Genomic DNA, 27434 nt, shown 5'->3' on the forward strand with positions numbered 1-27434 from the left:
ATGAAGAACCCCCTATTGCACGGGTGGAGCTACGCCAAATGGCCAACTCGCTTTTGGAAGCAATGGAGAGGATGTTCAACGAACGTCTCCCTGCAGCGGGTGGTCGAGGTCCACAACATCAACATGAAGACACTCATCGTGAAGAATTTGGTGATGAAAATTCTGGTTTGGGTGCTGGATTTCATGGCCACGACGACAATGGTCGTGGTGGTCATGGTGGAGGGCGTCATGCTGATTTTGATCAGTGCGGTGGTGGACGGCGTGCTGAATTTGATCATTAGCATGGAGGAGGACGTGGATGTGATCGTCGTGTACATTTTGACGATGAAGATGAGGTTCATGATGAGTATGAGGCGGGGTTTGATGATAATGAAAATCCTTTTGGTCACCATGGCCGTTTTGACAGCCACATGAACATCATCGTGGTGCTAGTCATGATGAGGAAATCATCGTGGTCGTCGCAATAGAGATGATCTGGATAGCATTGCTCGTGTAAAGTTAAGTGTCCCAAAATTTTTAGGGAAAGAAAATGCTGATGCTTATCTTGAATGGGAGGAGCAATGTGATTAGGTTTTTAGAGTGCATAATCTTTCTGATCAGAGGCGTATCAACCTTGCTTCTGTTGAGTTTTCGGGTTACGCTCTCACATGGTGGAACCAAGTTCAAGAAAATCAACGTGTGTTGGGACATGATCATATCAACACATGGGCTGAGATGAAGAGAGTGATGAGAAGACGCTTTGTGCCATCAAGCTATCAGCGAGACCTCCGCAATAGGTTACAAACATTGAGACAAGGATCAAAATTTGTTGATGGCTACTTCAAGGAGATAGAGTTACTCTTGGTGAGATCTGGAATTAGAGAAGATGAAGAGTAAAAAATGGCAAGATTTTTGAATGGTCTCAATGAAGAAATTTCAGGTTTTGTTAAAATGTTTTCATATCATAATTTGCAAGACCTTGTTGATCAATCTATGCGCACCGAGAGGAAAATTCAGCAAGAGGGATGAAGAAGGTCTTATGGGAGCCAATCAATTTGAGCCCCATGGCGTCGGTAGCAGCCCGGTACCTCTGTTGGTGGGGGAAGATCACAAGGAGTTGCTACTAGGCCTCCTCCATCCATTGGTGCTGCAAAGACAACGATTTCTACTACTTCTTCACCTACAATTCAGCAAGAACAACAACATCCTACTGCAAGCACAGCAACCCCTTCTGTTGCATCAGCTGCTGCTTCTTCTTCCCATACCCTAGGCATTGTTTGTCACAAGTGCCTAGGTCGAGGACATATTGCTGCTCAATGTCCTAGTCGAAGGACCATGATTATAAATGAGCAAGGTGAATGGGAATTTGAAAGCGAACCTAAGGAAGAAGCTCCAATATATGATGAAGAAATTATGCAAGATAAAGATGATGAAATTCAACTTGATGATGGAGATAATAATTGCTTCATTTCTCGCTGAGTGCTTAGTGTTACTGCTGTCCAAGAAGAGAATAATAAGCGGCACAATCTTTTTCACACCCAGGGCATGATCAAGGACAAGTTGTGTCAAATCATTGTTGATAATGGCAGCTGCAATAATATTGCAAGTCGAGAATTAGTTGAAAGATTGGAACTGAAACAACGATGTCCACCATTCTCCATACAAGATGCAATGGTTAAATGATTATGGTGCGCTACGTGTAACAAACATTGTGACCGTTCCCTTCTCCATTGGGCGATACAATGATCATGTGGAATGTGATGTGGTGCCTATGCAAGCATGCCAGCTACTGCTAGGGAGGCCATGGTTATTTGATCGTGATGTTCAGATCTTTGGAAGAACCAATAAGCTGTCTTTCATGTACAAAGGAGAGCGAATTTCTTTGCTTCCTTTAACACCGGAGGAAATTTTGAACGATGCTCTTAAGAAGAAATAGCGAGAGAGCGAGAACCACCTACGAGTGACCCACAAAAATAGTGAGGGAGAGATTCCAAAGCCAAATAAAACCCCACAGCCTCAAAGAACCAAGACACCAGAAAAGATGGTTTAGTTATGATGGCTAGGAAAGGGGATTTAAAAGAATTGAGTGAACCCAATGCTGTGTTCTATGTACTCTTGTACAAGGACAATTTTCTTATCACTAACGACTTACCCTCTACTTTGCCTAGTGTTGTTTTTGATGTGTTACAGGAATATGAAGATGTGTTTCCAGATGAAGTGCCACTAGGACTACCACCTAAGAGAGGAATCAAACATCAAATTGATCTTGTGACTGGTGCTTCACTCCCAAACCGTGCTGCCTACCACACCAACCCAGAAGAAACCAAGGAGATTCAGCGACAAGTGGAAGAATTGATGAGAAAAGGGTACGTACAAGAAAGTCTAGTCACCTTGTGCTGTTCCTGTCCTTTTAGTTCCTAAGGAAGATGGGTCTTGGTGGATGTGTGTGGATTGCCGAGCAATAAATAACATTACCATAAGGTATAGACACCCCATCCCTCGGCTAGATGATATGCTTGATGAACTTAGTGGTGCTATCATATTCACTAAAATTGATTTAAGAAGTGGATACCACCAGATTCATATGAAAGAAGGAGATGAATGGAAAATAGCTTTTAAAATAAATTTTGGGTTGTATGAATGGTTGGTAATGCCTTTCGGGTTAACCAATGCACCAAGTACATTTATGAGATTGATGAATCATGTGCTTAGAGCTTTCATTGGCAAGTTTGTTGTCGTTTACTTTGATGACATCTTAATTTACAGCAAGTCTCTTGATGAACATGTTGAACATATCCAATGTGTGCTTACTGCCCTACGTGAATAGAAATTGTATGCTAACCTTGAGAAGTGCACCTTTTGCACCGACAAGGTAGTCTTTCTTGGATTTGTTGTTACAGGACAAGGAGTGGAGGTAGATGAAGAAAAGATCAAGGCTGTATGGGACTGGGTGCCTCCATAGAACGTGAGCCAAGTAAGAAGCTTCCTTGGACTTGCTGGTTTCTATCGGCGGTTTGTGAAGGATTTCAGCACTATTGCTGCACCAATCAATGAGTTGACAAAGAAAGAAGTGCTTTTCAAATGGGGAGAAGCACAACAGAAGGCATTTGAAGAATTGAAGATGAAGTTAACAACAGCCCCAGTCCTTGCACTCCTAGATTTTGGTAAGTCATTTGAAATAGAATGTGATGCAAGTGGAGTTGGGATTGGAGGTGTGCTCATGCAAGGACGAATGCCAATTGCATACTTCAGTGAAAAGATAAGTGGTCCAACTCTAAATTATTCAGTTTATGATAAAGAATTATATGCTCTTGTTTGGAGTTTGGAAACTTGGCAACATTACCTTTTCCCTAAAGAATTTGTGATACATTTAGATCATGAATCATTGAAACACCTTAAAGGACAACTAAAACTGAATAGAAGACATGCAAAATGGTGTGAATTCATTGAATCATTTCCCTATATTGTCAAGTACAAGAAAGGAAAAGAGAATGTTGTAGCAGATGCTTTGTCTCGACATCACACTTTGCTAACCCAACTTGACGCTAAAATTCTTGGATTAGAAAGCATAAAAGATTTATATACAATTGATTCATATTTTGCTGAACCATATTCCAAGTGCCGAGATGGCAAAGGATGGAAAAAATTTCATGTGCATAATAGGTTTTTGTTTCGAGCTAACAAACTTTGTATTCCAGATTGCTCTGTTCAAAATTTACTTGTGTAGGAAGCCCACACAGGAGGACTCATGGGCCATTTTGGCGCCAAGAAGACAGAACAAGTCCTTACCGACCACTTCTTTTGGCCAAAGATGAGAAGAGATATGGAGAGACATGTTCTTCGCTGTGAATCATGCCACAAAGCTAAGTCTTGTGTGAACCCTCATGGATTATACACTCCTCTGCCTATCCCTACTGTGCCTTGGGAAGATATCTCCATGGATTTTGTTCTCGGTTTACCTCGAACCAAGCGGGGAAGGGATTCCATCTTTGTTGTGGTTGATCATTTTAGCAAAATGGCACATTTTATCCCATGCCACAAGAGCGATGATGCTTCACATATCGCTGAATTGTTTTTCAAAGAAATTGTACGACTACATGGAGTGCCACGAACCATTGTTTCTGATCGTGACACCAAATTTTTGAGTTACTTTTGGAAAACGTTATGGAGAAAACTTGGAACATGGTTGCTGTTCTCTATGACGTGTCATCCACAAACGGATGGACAAACTAAAGTTGTGAACCGTACTCTATCAATGCTACTATGAGCTATCCTCAAGAAGAACTTGAAACTTTGGGAAGAAAGTTTGCCACATATCGAGTTTGCATACAACAGGGCAGTACACTCGACCACTAAATTTTGTCCATTTGAAATTGTATATGGGTTTAAACCCACTGCTCCCATAGATCTTTTGCCTTTACCTATGTAGGAACGTGTAAACTTCGATGCAAGCAAGCGAGCCGAGTTTGTCAAGAACCTTCATGATAGAGCTCAGACAAACATTGAAAAGATGACAAAGATGTATGAGAAGCACGCCAATAAAGGTCGAAGGAAGGTGTTATTTGAACCAGGAGACTTGGTTTGGGTGCATCTATGCAAGGACAGATTTCTTGAACAACGCAAAAGCAAGTTGCAAGCCCGAGCTGATGGTCCATTCAAAGTGCTACGCAAGATCAACAACAATGCTTACGAAATTGATCTGCCTAGTACTTATGGTGTGAGTACTAGTTTTAATGTGGCCGACCTATCTTCATTCTTTGGATTGGAAGAGTCGAGGACGACTCTTTTTCAAGGCGGGAGGATGATGTGACCACGCCAGCGTCGGGGACCTCTCCAACCACCTCGGCAAGCTCTTCGACCACCTCGACGAGCTCTCCGACCACCTCGGCGACCTCTCCAACCACTGCGGCGACCTCTTCGACCACTTCACCGACCTCGATGACCTCTCTGACCACCTCACTAGTTGATACACCACACCAAGTCCCTACTGGACCAATCACCCATAGCTGCGCCTAAAAGATGCAGCAAGAGGTGCACGCGCTACTTTGTGAATTTCAATTAAACATTAATGGTAATTTCGATCTACCTAAGTCGTGCATGTTGTTATTATTCAGGTTCTTTGAGGAGGAAGACAAGGATACATCAAGGATGGATCAGAAAGGAGAGCTACGTTCGAGTCAACCCAGCATGACAAAACCATCCAGATGAAACAGTCATATATTTTGTCTCCCAAAAGCTATGAAGGTGAATGAGCACTTGTTGGAAAGATCTTGAAGCCTAGTTTCCAATGCTGTCATGCCTGACCAGTTTGGAGTATCCAGCGTGGCGTCTGACCAGTTTTAGTGAAGACTGCTTTGAAGCTCAACTGTCTGCATGAAGCTAAAGATCTCATGCAAAACTGTACCATTCTACAATAATTCAGTGGTGCATAGCATACATGGTCAAAAAGATGATGAAGTTAGCTTTCCAACGCATCCAACGGTTCATCATTTGGACTTCCTAGGAAGGAGTTATGACCAAAATATTGAAGACTACACAGAAGCCTAGAAGACGCGCGGGAACTGAAGACCACCTCATAAGCTCTAGCCAGTTGACCTTCCACCTCCCAACGTGGTTTCTTTAGTTCACATCTATCTTAGAGACTTCTCATAGTATAAATACCACCTCTAGGCTACTAGAAAAGTACTTTTGATAATTTGATAATTCAAGTGATATTGCAGCCGAGCTGCCGAGTGCTTACTCAAACCCTTGTTCTTCCTGGACTTGTGAAGAGATTCCTCTGGGATCCGCTAGTTCATGCTTTGCGGGTTCCTGTACGGCTGCCCCGCCTTGTGTGGATTAGCTCCGGTTGTGGTTCTACGGTCATTCGGAGATCGAGTCGAAGTCTTCATGGTTTCGGTGTTTCTCTCCCCGTTGCTTGGTCGCCTCCAACCTTGGTCAGGTATAAAGCTAGTTACTCCGTTGTTCTTCAGCAAGTTACCCTTTTATCCCCGCTGCCTTGTTGCAAGTTGTCTTGATCGTGACCTACTATCGTGAAGATTGGGCCAACTCCCATACTGAAATAGTTCAGTACCTATCAGTTAGCCTTTGAGAGCACACTATCTTAGTGTAGTGCTATAGTCATTGTGTGGCTAGAAACTACATAAACTAGAATTGTGGTAGGTGGCTTACATTTTTAGTAGGCTAGCGCAACACTTACTTCACCTCATAATTATCTAACCGGTTTGTTAAGTGTTGTAGATTTTTTAATAGGCTATTCACCCCCCTCTAGCCATTAGGACCTTTCAATTGGTATCAGAGCCAAGGTCACCATGATTTGAGGCTTAACAACCTTCAGTGTAAAAATGGCTCAAATCAACAACACCAAGAAGACACCCCAATTTGATGGCTCAAATTATCCCTATTGGAAAGTAAAGATGACAACTTATATCAAGTCAATCAATGGGAAGGTTTGAAAGGTGGTAGAGACAAAGATTGAGATTAAAGATGAAGAGGCTCCCACCGTCACCGAAGAAATGCCACTCCAAAATAATGACATTGCTCTTAGTGCCATCCATGATGCTTTGGATAAGAGAACTTTTGAGCAAATCAAAAATATTGAGAGAGCTCATGAGACATGGAAGAAATTTGAGGAATCATTTGAGGGCACTCAAGCCGTGAAGGGTGCAAAGGCATACATTCCCAAAGAGAAGTTTGCAAGCTTCAAGATGAAGGAGGATGAGAGTGTGCCGGAGATATTTCATAGGCTTCAAGTGCTTGTCAATGATCTCAAAGCACTTGGAGAAGAGGTGAAGGACAAGAACTTCTCCCACAAGTTCTTGAGATGCTTGCCTTCAAGATTTGGCACATTGGTCACTATTCTAGTGAGGAGTGGTTTGGACACCATGACACCAAACCAAGTGTTGGGAGATATTATGACCGATGATACATATAGAGATGATGAGGAGAAGGAAGAAAAGAAGGAGAAGAAAGGTGAGAAGAAGAAAAGCTTGGCATTCAAGGCCACATCATCCAAGGGCAAGGCAAAGCAAGATACATCAAGTGAAGATGATGGCTCATAGGATGATGATGATGATGATGAGAAGATGGCTCTCTTTGTCAAGAGATTTGGCAAGTTCATGGTGAAGAAAGGATACCGCGCTAGAAGAAAGAAATCTTCATCTAAGAACAAGAAAGAGTCAAGAAGGTGCTTCAACTTGTGGAAGCAAAGATCATCTTATTGCTCAATGTCCATACAATAGTGACAAAGATGATGACAAGAAGAACAAGAAGAAGGACAAGAAGGAAAAGAAAGAGAAGAAGGACAAGATGACCTTCAAGAAGAAGGGTGATTTATATGTGGTCACTTAGGATAGTGATGCTTCCTCAAGTAATGATGATGATAGTGATGATGACAAAGCCACCAAGAAGAAGGCACTTACAAGCATTGCTATCAATGAGAAGCCATCTCTCTTTGAAAAAGCTCATTCCTCTTTGCTTAATGAACAAAATAAAAAGAAGCATGTTGAGACTTGTGATGTAGGCTTAACTTGTGATATAATTGATGAATCATTATCTATGCCTATCATTGTTGCTTCCACTAACCCTTCTTGTAGTACTTCTACTTCCACATCATCTAATAGTGATGGTTTCACTTGTGATACCTCACTAATGGTTGAGAATGAGAACCTCAAGAAGGAGGTCAATAAGCTCACTCATACCTTGGCTAAGGCCTATGGTGGTGAGGACCACTTGCTTATGTGCTTGGGTAGCCAAAGAGCTTCTCTCTACAAAGAGGGATTGGGCTATACCCCCAAGAAAGGCAAGCTGACTTTTGCTCCTCACAAGACTAGTTTTGTGAAGAATAATGGTCATTTTTGCACTAGTTGCAAGCAAGTTGGTCATAGAAGAGCATGAGTGCAAGAACAAGAGAAAAAATACAAATGTATCCTCTATTAAGCTTGATTCTTTCTATATGCTTACCAAGGGTGCAAAATGGTGTAAAGGCTAAGTTCATTGGTAAACCATGGATGGGCTCAATGAAGAAAGCCATTTGGGTGCCAAAGAGCTTGGTCACTAACCTTTAAGGACCCAAGCAAGTTTGGGTACCTAAAAGAAATTGATCTTCTTTTGTAGGTTAATTACAAAGTCGAAGGAAGGCATTGGGTTCTTGATAGTGGGTGCACTCAACACATGATCGGTAATGCAAGAATGTTCAACTCAATCAACACCAATGGCAATGATGGTTATGATAGTATCACATTTGGTGACAATGGCAATGGCAAAGGCAAGGTCAAAGGCCTTGGTAAGATTGCAATATCCAATGACATGAGCATTTCCAAAGTGTTGCTAGTAGAGAGCTTGAACTTTAATTTGCTATCCGTGGCTCAATTGTGCGATCTTGGATTCAAATGCATATTTCGGGTAGATGATGTAGAGATCATAAGTGTAGATAGCTCTAATTCGATCTTTAAAGGTTTTAGATATGAGAATCTATACTTGGTTGATTTCAATGCTAGTGAAGCAAGATTATCTACATGCTTGTTCACTAAGTCTAGCATGGGTTGGTTATGGCATAGAAGGCTTGGTCATATTGGAATGAAACAATTGAATAGATTGGTTAAGCATGATTTAGTTAGAGGCTTGAAAGATGTTGTGTTTGAGAAAGATAAGCTTTGTAGCTCATGTCAAGCTGGCAAACAAGTTGGAAACACCCATCCTAAGAAAAGCATGATGAGCACTAGTAAAGCATTTGAGCTATTGCATATGGACTTGTTTGGGCCAGCTCAATACACTAGCATTGGTGGTAATAAATATGGCTTTGTGATAGTGGATGATTATACTAGATACACATATGTATTCTTTCTAGTGGTTAAAAGTGATGTGTTTGCAATATTCAAATTATTTGTCAAGGGCATTCACAATGAGTTTGAAACAACCATCAAGAGAGTTAGAAGTGACAATGGCAGTGAGTTCAAGAACACTAGAATTGATGAATTGTGTGATGAATTTGGAATTAGGCATCAATTCTCGGCCAAGTACACTCCACAATCAAATGACATTGTTGAAAGAAAGAATAGAACACTCATTGATATGTCAAGGTCTATGCTTAGTGAGTACAATGTGAGTCAATGCTTTTAGGCCAAAGCTATCAACACGGCTTGCTATTTTAGCAACCGTCTCTATTGTCACCCATTGAAAGAGGAGACGCCATATGAGCTCTTGAATGGTAGAAAGCCCAACATTGTATATTTTCGGATCTTTGGTTGCAAATGCTATATTTTGAAGAAAGGCACTAGATTGGGCAAGTTTGACAAGAAATGTGATGAAGGATTTCTACTTGGTTATTCCACTATAAGCAAAGCATATAGAGTTTGGAATTTGAATAGTGGTACTCTTGAGTAAGTTCATGATGTTGAATTTGATGAAACCAAGGGTTCACAAGAATAGAATGAGAACTTAGAAGATGTTAGAGGCATTCAATTTTCAAATACCATGAAGAACATGGATGTTGGTGAATTGAGGCCTAGGCAAGTGAATGATGATGAAGATGATCAAGTGCAAGTGCTCTCTAACTCAAATATGCAAGATGATATAAATCAAGCTAGTACAAGTGGCTCTCATGATAATAAACAAGTTCAAGTGGTTAGTACATCATCTCAACCCAATATTCAAATAAGTACAAGCAATCAAGTTCCAATCCTCCAACCAACTAATGTTGCAAGGGATCATCCATTGGACACTATCATTGGTGATATTTCAAGAGGTATGCAAACTAGATCAAGATTGGCTTCATTTTATAAGCATTTCTCATTTGTGTCATCCATCGAACCAAAGAAGATAGATGGAGCATTGAAGGATGTTGATTGAGTGAATGCTATGCATGAATAATTGAATAATTTCACAAGAAATTAAGTATGGGAACTAGTGGAGAGACCAAAGGAACACAATATGATTGGAACCAAATGGGTCTTTAGAAACAAGCAAGATCAAGATGGGATAATAGTAAGGAACAAAACAAGTTTGGTAGCACAAGGCTATACACAAGTTAAAGGTCTTGACTTTGGAGAAACATATGTCCCGGTTGCTAGATTGGAAGCAATTAGGATCTTGCTAGCCTATGCTTGTGCACACAACATCAAGCTCTATCAAATGGATGTCAAGAGTGCTTTTCTCAATGGTTATATCAATGAAGAAGTGTTGAGCAACCTCCTAGTTTTGAAGATGACAAGAGCGCCCTAAACATTTTCAAGGCTATTAGCACTCCACTAGATCCTAAATGCATATGCAATGAGTTAAAGCATCTAGTGGCACTTTGATAACCGCATTCCGATACGAGTTTCACCCCTCTCAATAGTACGACTATCGAACCTAAATGTGATCACACTCTCTAAGTGTCTCGATCACCAAAACAAAATGGCTCCTACTATTTATACCTTTGCCTTGAGCCTTTTGTTTTTCTCCTTCTTTTCAAGTCCAAGCACTTGATCATCACCATGGCATCACCATCATCATGTCATGATCTTCATTTGCTTCACCACTTGGAATGTGCTACCTATCTCATGATCACTTGATAAACTAGGTTAGCTCTTAGGGTTTCATCAATTCACCAAAACCAAACTAGAGCTTTCATGCGTCCGGTCATGATTTTTTGTTTCTGGTACCTTACTAGAAATGACCGGATGCTGGTGCTAGAGTGTCTGGTCAGTTTGAGCAACACATTCGGTCAACTCTTGACTATTGAGATCGGCTGAACAACGTTTGAAGCCAATGACACGTGGCAAGCATCGGGTGACCGAACGTTGGTGTCCTACGTCCGGTCGATATGACTGAAGTGTTCGGTCACCCCGAGCAGTGCCCAGTGAAGGGGTTCAACGACTCTATTTCATGGAGGCTTCTATTTAAGCCCCATGGCCGGCTCAAGCTTAGCCTCTTGGCTATTGACATTGACATAGCAACCTTGTGAGCTTAGCCAAAGCCCTACCACTCATCTCCATCATTGATTCATCATCTTTGTGAGATTGGGAATGAATCCAAGTGCATTGCTTGAGTGTTTGCATCTAGAGGCACTTGGTGTTCGTGTTTTGCTATAGGATTCGCTTGTTACTCTTGGTGGTTGCCACCACCTAGATGGCTTGGAGCAGCGAGGATCATCGAGCGGAGGTTGGTGATTGTCTCCGGCTCCGATCGTTGTGATTGTGAGGGGTTCTTGACCCTTTCCCCGGCGGAGAGCCAAAAGATACTCTAGTAAATTGCTCATGGCTTGTGTGATCCTCATCTTGTGTTGGTTATGCGGCACCCTATTCAGGGTTTGGCATGTGATGTCAATTAGCGTGTGAACCTCTAAGTGAGTGAATCACCACAACGAGGTCTAGCTTGCCGACAAGCAAGTGAACCTTGGTAAAAAATTATTGCATCATTATTTGATTCCAAGGTGATTGGTCTTCTTTGGTATTCATCCTTGTGATTGATTGGTTCACTCCTCGACATGGCGGTATAACCATCTTGCTCATTCTCTTTACATTACCGCAAACTAGTTGTCAAGCTCTTTAGTGTAGCTTGTTGTGAGAGCTTATTAGTTTGGTTAGTGTGGCTTTTTAGTTAGCCTTTGAGAGCACACTGACTTAGTGTAGTGCCATAGTCATTATGTGGCTAAAAACTACATAAACTAGAATTATGGTAGGTGGCTTGTATTTTTAGTAGGCTAGAGCAACACTTGCTTTGCCTCATAATTGTCTAACTGGTTTGTTAAGTGTTGTAGATTTTTTAATAGGCTATTCACTCCCTCTCTAGCCATTAGGACCTTTCAGCATGGTGGGGGCGCAGCTTGGCAGAGGAGCTTTGTGGCGTGGGTGCACGGGTGTGGAGATGCCACGGTGGGGGAGGGGACGGGAGGAATGAGCAGCTTGTAGAAATGTGCGGAGGGAGGCGTTCGTCCGTCCGGACGTCTTAACTGTATCATTATCTATATTTTTTTTTCTCCTTCAATAGTTTTTCTAAATATCTTATGTGGACACTAAAGAATTATTCTCATCTTCTATCTTTGGCTACCTTGTAATAAAGAAGTTGTTGGGTCATAGCAATTAGGAAGGATATAGAGAGTTTCTTGGAGTTGCTCTAAAGTCTCAAAATATTTTTTTAGATCCTTGAAATTAGTTCAGGTCTCATCCAGATCTAAACAGATGTTTACCCTAACCAGGTAGCCTACGTGGTCTATTAACTCATATATGGATGTGATAGATGAGACCTAGTCAGCAGCAAGGCGATGTGTTGGTGTGCCCCTATGGGGGCTTTAATGAGTTTGGTCTTTCTATACATAAACTCTTGTTTCTATCTTAATTGAGGCAGAGTTCCTACCATGTTTTCAAAAAAAGTTCTGATGGGGTATGGTGTTCTGATCTTTCTGTGAAGGTGGATAACTTTGATTCAACTGGTGTTTACTACCCAACTACAACCGTACAAGGACATCATGCCTTGCCAATCAATACAATAACTTGTTGTTTTTTATCTTGTGAAGCACAATCAACCAAACCACTAAAGTTATTCCTATAAGCAATCGAAGAATAAGCAAGAACAAGAACTATATTGACAAATATGATTCAAAGGTTTAGGTTTGAATCACAAGGGAGGGTCTTGAATTATGTAGAATGGATGGTCTAGTTAACACACGAATACAAGGAAGTAGCATGAACTAAACTTACATCAAAACAAAATCCAATCTATTAATGATGGCTCTAGGGACCTACAAGTAGATGGGAGGATGACCACAAGCGTGTTGGGGTTCTTCTCTAACCCTAGGATGAGTCTCTAATGAGCCCAACTTGATACATGGGCCAGCAACCCGCTAACACAACAACATGGGCAGAAATGGTCTCGGCATAAAAACGATGACTGTGGATGCATCTGATAGAAATATTCCCTCAGTCCCAAAATAAGTGTCGCTATGGTAATCATGCTGATCACACTTTTTTAAGTTTGATTAGATTTGTATCAAATATAAGCAACATTTGTACTTCCAAACAAGTTTATTACAAAAATAGATTCAATGATCTATCTAATGATAATAATTATCTACTTTAAATATTAATATTTCCTTGTATATATTTGGTCAAAGCTAAAAATGTTTGACTTCTCAAAAAGTGAGAATTGACACTTATTTTGGGACAGAGAGAGTAGGCATGATGAATCTGGATCTATTGGAGAGTAGACTTGATAAGATTTTTCCATGAAGTGTTAGAATGTATTAATCGGGTCCGTATGAAACCGTGTCGACTGTCGCAATTTGGGGCTGTTCTATGGTTCAAATCCAATCTCCAAAACATGTTAGACTTGGACTCTTTCTTTTCTTGGGTCAAATGTGGCATGGTGGTATGGTAGAGGATATTACAAATATTTAGATTCGGTCTCTAGTCAATTTTATTAACCTTCCATGCTATTCATATGCAATTAGTGGCTGGCTATTTTTCTTATGGGTCATTCCTCCCTAACACATAAAAAATATCATGAGAATTATTATAGTGCTTGGTGGGAACCAAAGGGTTCCTCTTCGTAGGATTTTGCAGGATTTTTCACAGCCTTCTGATGTAGGAAGAGTTAATTAAATGAAACAGAGGGCACAATAGTCATTTTGTTGTGATCATTAGTAACTTTGCCCGACATTTTTCCCCTATCGCACAGACACAACTTGCACATTGTTGGTATATTTTAACGCAGACAAATAAATCTACAAGCGCACGGATACCGCTGTAGCTTTCACCTAGAAATATTCCAAGTAGCGTATCCACAGAGAAACATGTGAGACTAACTACGGTCTAACTTAACTATGGGTAGCAACAAGGTTAGGATAAATAGGAGCATAAAGAGGAAAACTAAGTTTTTTTAATTCTGACTTGAGTAAGCTATGTCTTCTACTATTCAACTGGAGACATTACTAGGGAAAAACACTAGCAGAGGATGCTTTTCCTTCGCAACCATGTCCTACATGCCCTTACAAATGAGAGGTGGACTACAGAGGATTCAACAAGGCTACAAGGGTCGCCCTCGTGAGCTACCACCTATCCAGAATGTAGGATGCATCTATGATTAACCTAAGTCTAAGCACCACACTTACACTTATGATTAATACTTTACTCCCCCTAGGAAGAGAATAAAGCAATAAAAAAAGTCGCAAACCTGATGAACAATATAAACAAGATGCTTACTTGGATCAGAAGTTGATTACCAGAGAAATCTCAGGGGCAAGATCAGATAGAACTTAGATCCGCCAAGGTACAAGCCGTAGAGAGAGCACTGACAGACCGGCACCTCCTCCAAACTCTTCCCTCACTCTCTATCTCACCATTATTTACAAGACTAGATCCTAAATAGGACTAATCTTCTCTTAATAGTTGGCTCTGATCCTAACAAGGAGAATATAAATTAGGGTTGTAGGATGACTTCAGGGAGGGGGGCAAGGGCTGGTATATATAGGCCGGAGCATCAATTCTAAACCCTCAAATCAAACTGACTTGGAAGAATGACGTAGATGTAATCTAGAAGGCGATGGAGAACCAACATTCGAAGGAAGGGCTGACAGGTGGGCTTACAGGGCCGGGCGGCCTATAGGTGGGGCCTAGCTGGCCCCACATGTCAGCCACTTGCCCTCTACTTCGGTGGTTTGCCTTCTGGAGTCTTCTAGAGTCTTCCCATGTCAGTTTCACGGCGGGTAAACATGATTTTCTTTGACGAATATGTCCTCCTTGGTGGTTTTCTGATTAAATCCTGCTGAAAACATAGATTCACCAAAACTTGTGGAATTTATTAGTTTAAACCCCTAGACCTATGTTGGTGATACTTTTTATGCATTTATACAAGTTATGTTGACGGTTTATGATTGATGTTAATGACCATCAACAAGCCCCCCACACTTAACATTTGCTAGTCCCTAAGCAAAGCTAAACTCAGCAATAGATCAGGAGTTGCTATAATGTTTTTATGTCTCAAAATTACAATGCGTTCAATAAAAAATTCTCCTTCAGATTAGAATAAATTGATCTGACTTTCAAACTTACCCTATATTACCTTCAACCATGGGGCTTCTTAGCCATCACTTGGGTCTTGAGCAATTGAAAGACAGAATGATCAAGTCAAGCACTATGTCTCAAGTTCTTTATTCAACCATCATTCCGGAGTTTTTATAAGTTTTCAAAATAAAACTTAGAGATTCCATTGTATAACACTCTCAAGTCTCTCAATATATGTGGTATTTGTGGATCATCACCAAGGCAATAAAGATGTTATGCCTTTTTTCTCTTCCTAACACTAAGGCTTATGTGGAGTTCATAGGTAGAGAGAAAGCTATGGCATACTTGCAATGCATATATTGTAAAGTTAAACAATAGATCCAAAGAAAGTTGAGTCATATAATCAAATCAAGATATGCATGTGTGTGGAATATATGGTGGCTAATCCTAATTCTACTTTGCTCCTCGAAAACACATCTCTCTTCTAAAACTTAGAAACAATTGCTAGAGTGCAGAGGCTATCTTATTCATCTCTTTTTTAGGCGGGCATCTAAGTACCCATTATTTTAGATATCTTGGACACTTGTCCATTTTTTCTCAACTTTTTTTCTTTATCTTCCTTTTTTATGAATAACTTTTGCATAGCCCCCTGCCTCTTTTATGCAACAAAACTTTAGAGAGATAACAACAAGAACTTGGAGCATTTATTTGGTGGATGAAAAAACTATCAAGCATGTTTTTGTGTTCACTCCTAGTGTAGGAGTAGAATATATTTGGGTGGATCTAGATGGAAGACATGTTTTTGCGCCTACCCCTAGTGTAGGAGTAGTGCATATGTGGATAGTGTGTACGTGATCTCGATTTTAAGAGCATGACAAACCTCTCATAAGGGTCAACAAAGATTGACAAAACTCAATGCAATACAAGCAGCATATATGTGGAAGTTTTCCTAGTCTAAATAACATGTATGGCTCTAGTGGAAACTCAAGCTTTGTCATATAGGAACTCATCATGTAGTATTTTTATGTTTTTTAAAAGATAAATCTTCAGAACTTTAGTGAAACTTGGAACAAGATAAACAACAGCTAAGGCCTTCTCATATCATATCCGTCAATTACCTAAACTTAGATCAATCATATGCTACCCATGAGTTTCAAGTTTCGAGTAAACCCTTATGTCAAAACAATCTTATCAAAAACTCTGTAACAGAACCGACCAAATCATAAGAACGTAAGTACAAAAACAATCACCGAAGTGATCAAATTCCTATACTTAAGCTCTCATAATCCCGGTAGTCTGAAAATCACGAAGGATTTCAACCAACTCTCGACATACAAACCAAGACCGTAGTGATTCAACACAACACATCATTCGTTACAACATTTCGCAAGTGGCATCCAGATTACATCCATTAGAGTGCAAATAAAATATTACAAACCAAGTTCAAATTTGCGGAAGCAACATAGTTTAGTACATAACTTCATAGTTTCAAATACATTGCTAGATCTTAGTCATGTCCCATAAAAGCATCTTCAGGTACGAGAACTAGGAGAGACCGTGCCCAACGGTCTAGTCTTCATCCCCAGCCGGGAGAAGGCAATACTTGCAGCAACCAAAGTAGAACTGGTCATCTGCAACAGGTGGGAGATAAACCCTGAGTACGAGAAGGTACTCAGCTAGACTTACCCATCAAAACCAGAAATAAAAGACACCAAGGGTCATGCAAGGCTTATGAGGTAGGCTAGCTGGACACAGTTGCATAAAAGAGCTTATGAATATAGTAACCAATTTAAACTTTGCATCAAGTTTATCATCATTTACCTGTCCACTAGATTTGCACCTGTACTAGAGCATGCACTTATTAGGAGCAAACAATATTAACCATAGTAGGTATAATAAGGCTGTCATCATCATATCATCATTTCTAAACCATTATGTTATTTAGTGTATCTACTTTGGAGATAAGCCCGTCAAGTTCTCACTAACCGGGAGAGACGGCGACTCGAATCGAATTACAACTCAGCTGAGGGGGTATTCCTAACTCTCACCCTGGCATACTTTACAAGGGTAGCCGTGGGTCACCTTTGGGACAACTCAGGAACCAAATTCATGGGTTCGATCAGCGCCAGCACTCTCAGGGATTACCCTTCTGCCAGGACGATCGGGACTTTTAAATCACCTGCCCTTGGACTCATGCCTACGGCTCCCTTCCGAGGCATACTTTATACTTATCAACTCCTAGCCTGAGGTGAGCTACTCGGCTTTATGGTCGGTCTTCGGACACAGCCAACTAAGAGAGAGGCATGCGTTCAACATGAACAAGAAAGGCTCCAAGATTCAGTCCTTAAGCGACACAGACAGAGTCACTACAAACCGGCAAGCCTCCGCCCGGTCTTCATTTCAAATTAAGCCTGGTTCTTTTCCATGATAGCAAATATAGCCAACCATGCCATATGTATATTCCTATATCTCGTAGGTGACAGGAAATCACCTGACTTCTACCACGTTTAAGCAGGGCTAAGCACTACCCGAACCTGAGCTACATAGGATTTAGGGTATCAATATCTGGACAAGGATTGGATAACCAATGCAGCAAGTGTTTGCATCCAATACCTAAACTTAATGCAATAATATATATATGTAACAATAATACTTTAACTGCATTTCAGAAATTAGGAGGCTTAATATGCTCCAGGGCTTGCCTTTCACAAAGTTGCACGGACGGTGATCCGGGCACTCAACGACGACCTCATCTAGCACTTCTCCCGAGGGCTACACCTCCTGAACCTCCGGTGTTGGCTGCTGCTGCTCCCCGCTCGGTTCCTCAAATTCCAACAGTGTCACACCTTCTGGTACACCTATTGCATGCCGATGCACAAGATAAATATCATAGATGCATAAGGAATGACGTGATGCTCATGATGAATGAATCATAGTAAGTGTTTAACGAAAACATCACTAGACACTCGTTTACCGATTAAGAATAGCTCTATTCAAATCACTTTAAAACATGTATCTAATTTAACTTGAAGAACAAGATCAACTTAGCTAACTTGCATAACCTAAGATAAAGATGCTCATCTTCAGTTAAATGCCTAACACCTAGGAACATTACCACAAGCTTAGGAATCATAAAGGCATACTTAAATCAACAGTTAAAGTTTCATATGCAAACGAGCAGTTCCTTAATTCAATCACAACAAGAGTTCTACAATTTCAAATGACTTGCAAGAGGACATTTTGGAAAGCTTATGAAATTCTCTACAAATCATTTATAAACATCAAAGCATGATTCTTACGTTAATTGGATCGAATTCAAGTAAACCTAGAATCTGTCCAGAAATGGCAGGTTTACCAAATTAAATATTTAGTGATGATGCAAAAGCATAATTAGACCAAACCAAGTTTGCCAACTTGTTGTGCATACCAGAGGAACATCAGAAAGTATAGTGCCAACTTCTAAATAAATTATTTAATGTCCTTTTCTAATTTATTTAGTTAATTAGGTGATTAAAGCAACATATAGTAAAACTATATAGAAAAATCTACAAAAATTATAGTAGCTACCTCATGCTTCGCATAGACTACCATAAAAATTTCAAAGCAATTGGACAAGCAGAACTTGTTGTATCAAAAATAACAGATGGCAAGTCTATTTCTAGCATAATTAGGAAACCCTATGGAAAAGTGTCAAGCAATAGATTTCACATTTTTCCTAGTATCATTCTAGCATAAGAATAGCACTCACCAAATTTAACCTTTACTAGATCTATAGAAAAATTATGAAAATTCACACAAGATCCATCCATGCAAACAAGAGAATTACTTAACTCCTTCATACAGTGTCGAAAATGTATGAAAATTTAACTACAAGCTATTCATGATATGAGCAGTACACCATAAAAATTTCATGCCATTTGGAGCTACAAAGAAAAAGATATAATTACCCCTATTTCCCACATGATTAAAAGAGATAATTAGCAACTCCATTTTTCATAACAGAACAAGGCATAAATTATATTTTTAATATAAACTAGACATTACCAGGAACTCAACAAAATTGGAACCACATCATTTGGATCTACCAACTAAGAGATACACATTTTTGAATATGTACACAAATCTATGAAAAAGAATAAAACGAAACAAAATGGAAAACCTAACCCTACTGCTGGGCCGGCCCAGAAGAACACGACGGCCCGCGAAGCACGCGCTAGCGCAGCCCAGAACACGGCGTGGCCTAGGTCGGCTCCCGCCTCAGCTCGACGACTGACGAGCGGGCCCCGCAAGACAGCGAGACAGACAGGGGAGGAAGAAGGGACGACGGCATAGCTCGTCGCCGGTGGCAGCTCCGGCGAGGCTATCGGTGCCAACGTGTTCGCCTCACCCATGCACACCTTGGGATACCATCTATTGTAGTGATTCCAGCGGCTAGAGGGAGTGGCGACGACCATGGCGGCGCACGGCCATGGGTTGGCCAGCTCCGGCGAGGCGACGGCGTCACGGCCCTAGTGGCCTACCCTATGAGCATTAGCATCACTCACTGGACCCAGAGCAAGGGAGAGGGAATGGTAAGAGGCTTGAGCGGCACAGCCACATGCGAGCTCGGCCGACGACGGTCATGGCGACCCAGTGGAGCCGCCTTCACGGTGAGCTCTACCTAAGGCGAAAACGAGATGATGGTGGGGTCAAGGGCGTGGAGGAGCTCACGGTGGTGCTGTGGTTCAGAGGAATTGGGCAATGGCGCTCGGTTATGGTGGATTTGGCTCGGTGGTGGCCACGGCTTCCCGGTCGCCGCGCTCGCGTGGAAGGAGATGGCCAAGAGGAAATGGCGAGATGAAAAGCGGGTGAGCGAGGCGCCGGCTTTCATCTGGAGCATGGACGCGCGACATGGAGGCGCTGGTAGAGCATGCACACCATGCGGTGGTCAGCCCTTGAACTGGGCGGCCACGGTGTCCTTCTGACGGTTTTCTGAAATGGCTGAATGGACGCCCGATGACACGACTGACAGCGTGATTTTGGTGATCTATATCTCCCAAACGGTGGCGATCTGGTTCATGGTATAGTTGACAAAATTGAAGATCTAAGTGAGGACAACAACTTTGTCAATTGGAGCTCAAGTTGGTTCGTCCTAGTTAGGGAGATACAAGGCTCCAAACAATGATACACGAAACTAAAAACCGTCTTATGGACTTAGAAAAATTCTAAGTGTAGAATTCAACCCCAAATCTGACTTGTGGGCCATGTTTGAGACTGTTCCACACATTTTCATGAGTTGGTCACAAAATAACTTTTGTTCCTTGATAAATTGGCTACAACTTTGGTAAAGGGTGCACAGCCATGCAAGATCTCTAGGTTGGACTTTTTAATCAGTCAAACAGAGTCACTCTGTGGGTCATTCTAAGTCAAACCTCCACTAGAGGGCAATTTAGTCATTTTGGTCCACATGAACAATGTCCCATCAATTACCCTAAGTGTAGTTAAGGTGTATTAGACCCTAATTAACCACACTACACAAGTGCTACACCAACTTCTAATGATCACATGTGATGAAGCAACAAAACAATCAAATTTTACTCTAATGCTGCAATTCCATGTTTCACATGTTTCATGACTTTGTTGTAATTTTAAACTTGTCATATTACTACCATGTTGCCATGTTTCAAGGTATGAGAAACTCATGTTGCATTCACATGTTGCACTACTACCACTAACAAGCAATCAAGTATGAAACAAACATAATTGAGAATATTGCGTATACATGTTTCAGTACAATGGCATGATGAGATAGATGATGCACATGTTTATGAAATGAAATGCAATTTTGTGGGAGCCAAACAACTAGGGTGTTATAAACTCAGGAGAATTAAAGGCTGAAAACTAGGTGCTTGAAAGGAATTACAATAGAGCAACTATTCATTATTTCCATTTAAGAGATTATACTGAGTCCTCTTTATTCAGCACTTAAAAACAAATTAAAGCAAATAGACACACCCTTTTATTTTGTTTGCAATTTTACTAGATCACACATTATTACTATAGATATATATATTTATTATAAAGATAACTTTTTATTTTGTTTTCATTCATCATTTTTTTACTAATTAAAAGAAACTTAAAACTAAAACAAAAGGGGAAAGAATACTTACATGGATACACAAGAGTGCTTCTCCCCCAAGCTAGCTCTTTTGGTGAGGGTTCGGTGTTGTAAATCTTTCGAACCGGACTTCTCCTTGTGAAGTTCATTGATCAAGTACCTTGGTTTGCTTTGAAGTTGAGAATTCTTGTGATGATGCATCTATAATGATCATGTCACCTTCTTCTGCCAAATCCATCTTGGTTTTGAGTTTTAATTTTGGTTTGACAAGTTCAGATCTTTGTAGAAATTTGGGTGAAAGGTCCTAATGGCTAGAGGGGGGGTGAATAGCCTATTAAAAATTTCTACAACAACACTTAACAAACCGGTTAGACAATTATGAGGCGAAGCAAGTAGTTGTGCTAGCCTACTAAAAATGCAAGCCACCTACCACAATTCTAGTTTACATAGTTTCTATCCACACAATAGCTATGACACTACACTATGTTAGTGTGCTCTCAAAAGCTAACTAAAGAGCCACACTAACCAAACTAACAAGCTCTCACAACTAGCTACACTAAAGAGCTTAACAACTAGTTTGCGGTAATGTAAAGAGAGTGAGCAATTTGTTTATACCGCCATGTCGAAGAAGGAGCCAATCAATCACAAGAATGAATACCAATGAAGACCAATCACCTCAGAATCAAATAATGAACACAATGATTTTTTACCGAGGTTCACTTGCTTGCCGGCAAGCTACTCCTCGTTGTGGTGATTCACTCACTTGGAGGTTCATGAGCTAATTGGCATCACATGCCAAACCCTCAATAGGGTGCCACACAACCAACATAAGATAAGGATCACACAAGCCATGAGCAATCCACTAGAGTACCTTTTGGCTCTCTATCGGGGAAAGGTCAAGAACCCCTCATAATCACCATGATCAGAGCCGGAGACAATCACCACGCTCCACTCGATGATCCTCGCTGCTCCAAGCCATCTAGCTGGCGGCAACCACCAAGAGTAACAAGCAAATCCTATAGCAAAACACGAACACCAAGTGTCTCTAGATGCAAACACTCAAGCAATGCACTTGGATTCTCTCCCAATCTCACAAAGATGTTGAATCTATGATGGAGATGAGTGGGAGGGATTTGGCTAAGCTTACAAGGTTGCTATTTCAATGTAAATGGCCAAGAGAGTGAGCTTGAGCTGGCCATAGGGGCTTAAATAGAAGCCCCCACAAAATAGAGCCATTGTACCCCTTCACTAGGCACAACACGGGGTGACCGGATGCTCCAGTCATATTTGAAAGAATCTAGGCCCCTTGTTGGGTTTTGGTGATTAATGACAATACAAGATTACTATAACTAACGTGTGTTTTGCAGAGGCAATTAAGTTAGGTCATGGTAATGGAGATCAATTGGGCAATCAAGGTTGTCATGCCCCTATGATGGAAATCATTTCAGTTTTCAAAGGATGGATGACAAGGTTAAGAATGACTAGTTCTAAGTGTCGATTGGAGTTGGAGTGACACTTAGAGTAGTTTAGGACTTTGTTTTTCCTTTGGCCGTACTATTAAGGGGGATATGGATGGGTAGCTTGACCTAGGTGAGTCTAGTGAGTTAGGTGTGGTGCACACTTGTTAAAACTAGCACTAGGTAGCTCCACGACAGCCCTATGATCCTATGGAGCAAACTTCATTAACATATGTTCGAGAGTTGGAAGTGAATAGAGGGTCAAATACTGACCGGACGCTGGCTTCGGTGCGACCGGACGCTGGCCGTAGGGTCCAGTCAGTTCATTTGATCAAGAGACTACGTTCGGTGCGACCAGACGCTGGAGTGGTCAAGTGACCGGACGCTGAAAGGCAGCGTCCGGTCGACTCCAGTAAGGTTCTAGAGAAGGAATTCTATGACCGGACACGTCCGGTTGGTACTAACCGGACCCTGAGGATCCAGCGTCTGGTCGAGTACAGTAAGCATCTAGTGAGGGTTTAATGCGACCGGACACGTCCGGTCAGTGGTGATCGGACCCTGTCAGCGTTCGATCAACACTTTAACACTGGTGTGCAGGTTGAACTGACCAGAGCGTCCAGTCAACATGACCAGAGCGTTCGGTCACCCCATAGAAGCTCATAACGGTTTGTTTTTTTAGGCTGCCTTATAAATAGAAGCTCCACTCGTGTGTGGAGTCACTTTTGCTCATTCCAATAGCTGAGAAACATGTTTGTGAGTGCCAAGAGAGGTCCTAGTGAGGTGATTGAGATTCGTGAATCCAAGAGAGTAGCCTCATTAGTGAATCAAGAGTAGCAAAGTGTGCATCCACCGTTATCATTAGGCTTCATGTGGTCAAGTGAGAGTTTGTGCTTGTTACTCTTGGTGATCGCCATCACCTAGATGGCTTGGTGGTGATTGGGAGCTTGGTGATCACCCGACGGAGCTTGTGGGTGACCCAACTCAAGTTGTGAGCGGTTTTGGGTGATTCGTGCGATGAAGTGTCAAAGAATCAACCCGTAGAGAGCACTTGATCCTTGCACGGATCAAGGGGGAGCTACACCCTTGCGCGGGTGCTCCAATGAGGAATAGTGGGGAGTGGCGACTCTCCGATACCTCGGCAAAACATCACCGCGTTCCTCTCTCTCTCTATTTACTTTGAGCATTTACTTTGAGCAATTCAATACTTGTCTTTACATTCATAGAATTGTCATGCTAGAGTAAGTTTGGAACATAGGTTGCAAGTCCGTTGTGCGTTAGATTAATAGAAACACTTTTTTAGGCACAAGGGGTTAATTGGGCTAACCATAGGATTTAATTATTGCAAGAAAATTTTGAATTAGCCCAATTCACCCCCCCTCTTGGGCATCTTGATCCTTTCAATTGGTATCAGAGCCTCGTGCTCACGTTTTTAAGCTTAACCGCTTAGAGCAAGATATCTCACGGGGATGGACCTCCTCCTATCTTTGAGGGAGATGGCTTTCCATATTGGAAAATCTACATGGAGGCGTACTTAGAAACTCTAGATGTTGGTATTCTTAGAGCCGCCTCACAAGGCTTCCCAAAACCTCGGGATGCTACTAACTTACAAGGCAATGAGGTTAATTATGAAAAATGGAATGCAAAGGCTCAAAACGCCATCTTTAGAGGCCTTTGCAAAGATGTGTTCAACCGCGTAAGGAACCACAAAGACGCCCATGCACTATGGTTGGACGTTTGTGCGCTCCATGAGGGAACCAAGAGTGAGCGTGAGGAATGCTATCATCTTGTGATTAAAAAGCTAAATTCATTTGAGATGCTTCCCAAAGAATGTGCTAATGAGATGTATTCATGTTTGAATGTTCTTGTAGAGGAAGTCAATGGGCTTGGACTTACTCAAATGTCACCATCTAACGTTGTGAGAAAGATCTTGAGTGTCCTCCCCATTGACAAATATGGGCATATTGTGACCGTGTTACACCAAGGTGATCTTTCCACCGCTACACCGATACAAATCTTGGGAAAGATCAATGCTCATGAGATGTACATGCACATCATGCCACTAGATGGCTCATCCTCTACCAAGAAGAAAGAGAAGGACTTAGCATTCAAAGCTAGCCAAGACAAGGGCAAAGCAAGACTTGAGTATAAGAGCTCAAGTGATGAAGAAGATGAAGATGAAAATCTTGCTCTCATGGTGAAGAAAGCCACCAAGATGCTAAAGAAGCTAAACAAGAGTGGTATCAAGTTCGACGGCAAGAAGAAGAAGTTCTTCATAAGCTCTAGAAGAAAGCCAATCTCCAAAATGGATTGCTTCAATTGTGGTGAACTTGGTCATCTAGCACATCAATGCCCCAAGCCCAAGAAAGACAAGTTCAAGAACAAGAACAAGGGCAAGAAAGATAACTCAAGTAATGAAGATGAAGATGAGAAAAAGAAGAACAAGCCATACAAGAAGAGAGATGGCAAAAAGAGGGACTTCCACAAGAAGAAGAAAATTGGAAAGGCCTACATCGTCGGTGATTGGCTCATGGACATTGATTCATCTAGTGGATCATCCGATGATGATAGTGACAATGAGAAGGTGGCTGCCATTGCTATTGATCTTCCATCTTCACCGCCACCATCGCCATCATCCTCTACATACCTATGCCTTATGGCCAAGGGTGAACGCAAGGTAACTAAGAATGATGATAGTAGTGATGATGAGCAAGCTAGTGATGATGATAGTGATAGCGATGATGATGATTCACCTTCATATGATGATCTTGTCAAAATACTAAGAAAATACACTAAGATCATTAGAAAGAGTAGAGCTACAAATGAAAAGCTTGATGCTAAAAATGATTCACTCTTAGTAAAGTGCGATACGTTGGAAAAGGCTAATGATGAGCTTAGTGAAACTAATGATGCTATATCATCCAAACTCAAGGAGCTCAAATCTTCTAAGAAAGAGCTTAAAGATAAACATGATAAACTTGAGTGGGTGCACAATGAGCTCATCACTAGCCACAACAAGCTAAAAGATGAGTATACAACTCTTAAGATCAATCATGATACTCTTGTTATTGCTCAAGAATTTTTACCAAATGAGCCACATGATGCTACTAACCATGTTGTTAAGATTGATATAGCTACATCATGTGATGATTTGATTGATGAGAGCATTGAGCAAGGATCTAGTGGCAAAGGCAAGCAAGTGGTTGAATGCAATGACTATGATGAATATGTCAAGCTCAAGAACAGAAATGAAAAGCTCATGAAAGATCTTGAAGAAATGAAAAGCCACAACACCATTGTGCTAGAAACTCTTGATCATGACAAAGAGTTGATCCTTGAGAATGAGAAGCTCAAAGAAGAAAACAAGAAGCTCAAGGAAGAGAAGAAAGATGATGCTCTAAAGGAAGAAAATAAGAAGCTCAAGTTGGAGAAAGAGCATCTCAAGATTGGGTTGAGCAAGTTTGCTAGAGGCAAGCACCTCCAAAGTGAGCTACTCATGAACACCATCATGAAGATGGATAGAAGTGGCATTGGATATGTGGCAAGTGTAGAGAAGAAGAAGGCTCAAGTTCAGCAACCACAATCAAAGCCAAAGCCAAAGCCAAAGAGATGTTTTGAGTGTGGACAAGAAGGCCACTTTGCTCATGAGTGCCAAACTCCACCGCCATAACCCTTGCCCAAGCATGCTAGACCCTCTGCCTTCAATGCTCACTACATGCTTAGAAAGGACTCTAGTGGGAAGATGAAAGTCATGTTCTTAGGTCCCCCTAACAAGAATAGGCCTAAGAAGATTTGGGTGGCTAAGTCACTTGTTGAGAAGGTGAAGGGCCCTCAACAAGTTTGGATTCCTAAAGCTTGAATCTCTTGTGTGTAGGTGAACTACAAGACCGGTGGAAGTCATTGGGTTATTGATAGTGGTTGCACTCAACATATGACCGATGATCCTTGTATGTTCACCTCACTAGATGAAGAGGTAGATGGACAAGAGAAAATAACATTTGGAGATAATTCAAAGGGCAAGGTTAAAGGATTAGGCAAAGTGGCAATATCAAATGATCATTTCATCTCCAATGTGCTATATGTTGACTCATTGAGCTTCAACTTGCTAATCCGTTGGACAATTGTGTGATCTTGGCTTCAAATGTTTGTTCACCGAGAAGGAGGTTGTTGTATCCAAGGTAGATGATAATCAAGTGATATTCAATGGATTTAGATACAACAACTTATATCTAGTGGACTTCACCTCTGAAGATGCAAATTTGAAGACTTGCCAATTCACCAAAACAACACTTGGGTGGCTATGGCATAGAAGACTTGCTCATGTTGGTATGAGTTCACTCAAGAAGCTTATGAAGAATGATTTGGTGAGAGGGTTGAAGGATGTGAAGTTTGAAAAGGACAAGCTTTGTAGTGCATGTCAAGCCGGCAAGCAAGTTGTAAATACTCATCCAACCAAAGCTTTCATGTCAACCACAAGAGTGCTAGAACTCCTACACATGAATTTATTTGGACCAACAACATACAAGAGTTTGGGAGGGAATCTCTATTGTCTTGTGATTGTTGATGACTATTCAAGGTATACATGGGTATTCTTCCTTCATGACAAATCTGAAGTTGCATCTTGCTTCAAGAAGTTTGCCAAGAGAGCTCAAAATGAATTTGAAGTGAAGCTCAAGAAGATAAGTAGTGACAATGAAAAAGAATTTGACAACACAAATATTGAAGCTTATTGTGATGAAGTTGGGATCAAGCATGAAGTCTCTACAACTGATACTCCTCAACAAAATGGTGTAGTTGAGAGAAAGAACCGGACCTTGATCACTCTTGCAAAGACAATGCTAGATGAGTACAACACCCTCAAAGCTCTATGGGCGGAAGCAATCAACACCGCATGCTATGCATCAAACCGCCTATTTCTTCAAA

At 41.2% G+C, this 27434-nt stretch overlaps 1 pseudogene; it reads left to right on the plus strand.

The window, feature by feature from the left end:
* Positions 1 to 27434, plus strand: part of LOC136460768 (uncharacterized) — a 33582-nt pseudogene continuing 6148 nt past the window's right edge.

Source organism: Miscanthus floridulus, chromosome 6 (genome assembly GCF_019320115.1).
Source record: "Miscanthus floridulus cultivar M001 chromosome 6, ASM1932011v1, whole genome shotgun sequence".
NCBI lineage: Eukaryota > Viridiplantae > Streptophyta > Magnoliopsida > Poales > Poaceae > Miscanthus > Miscanthus floridulus.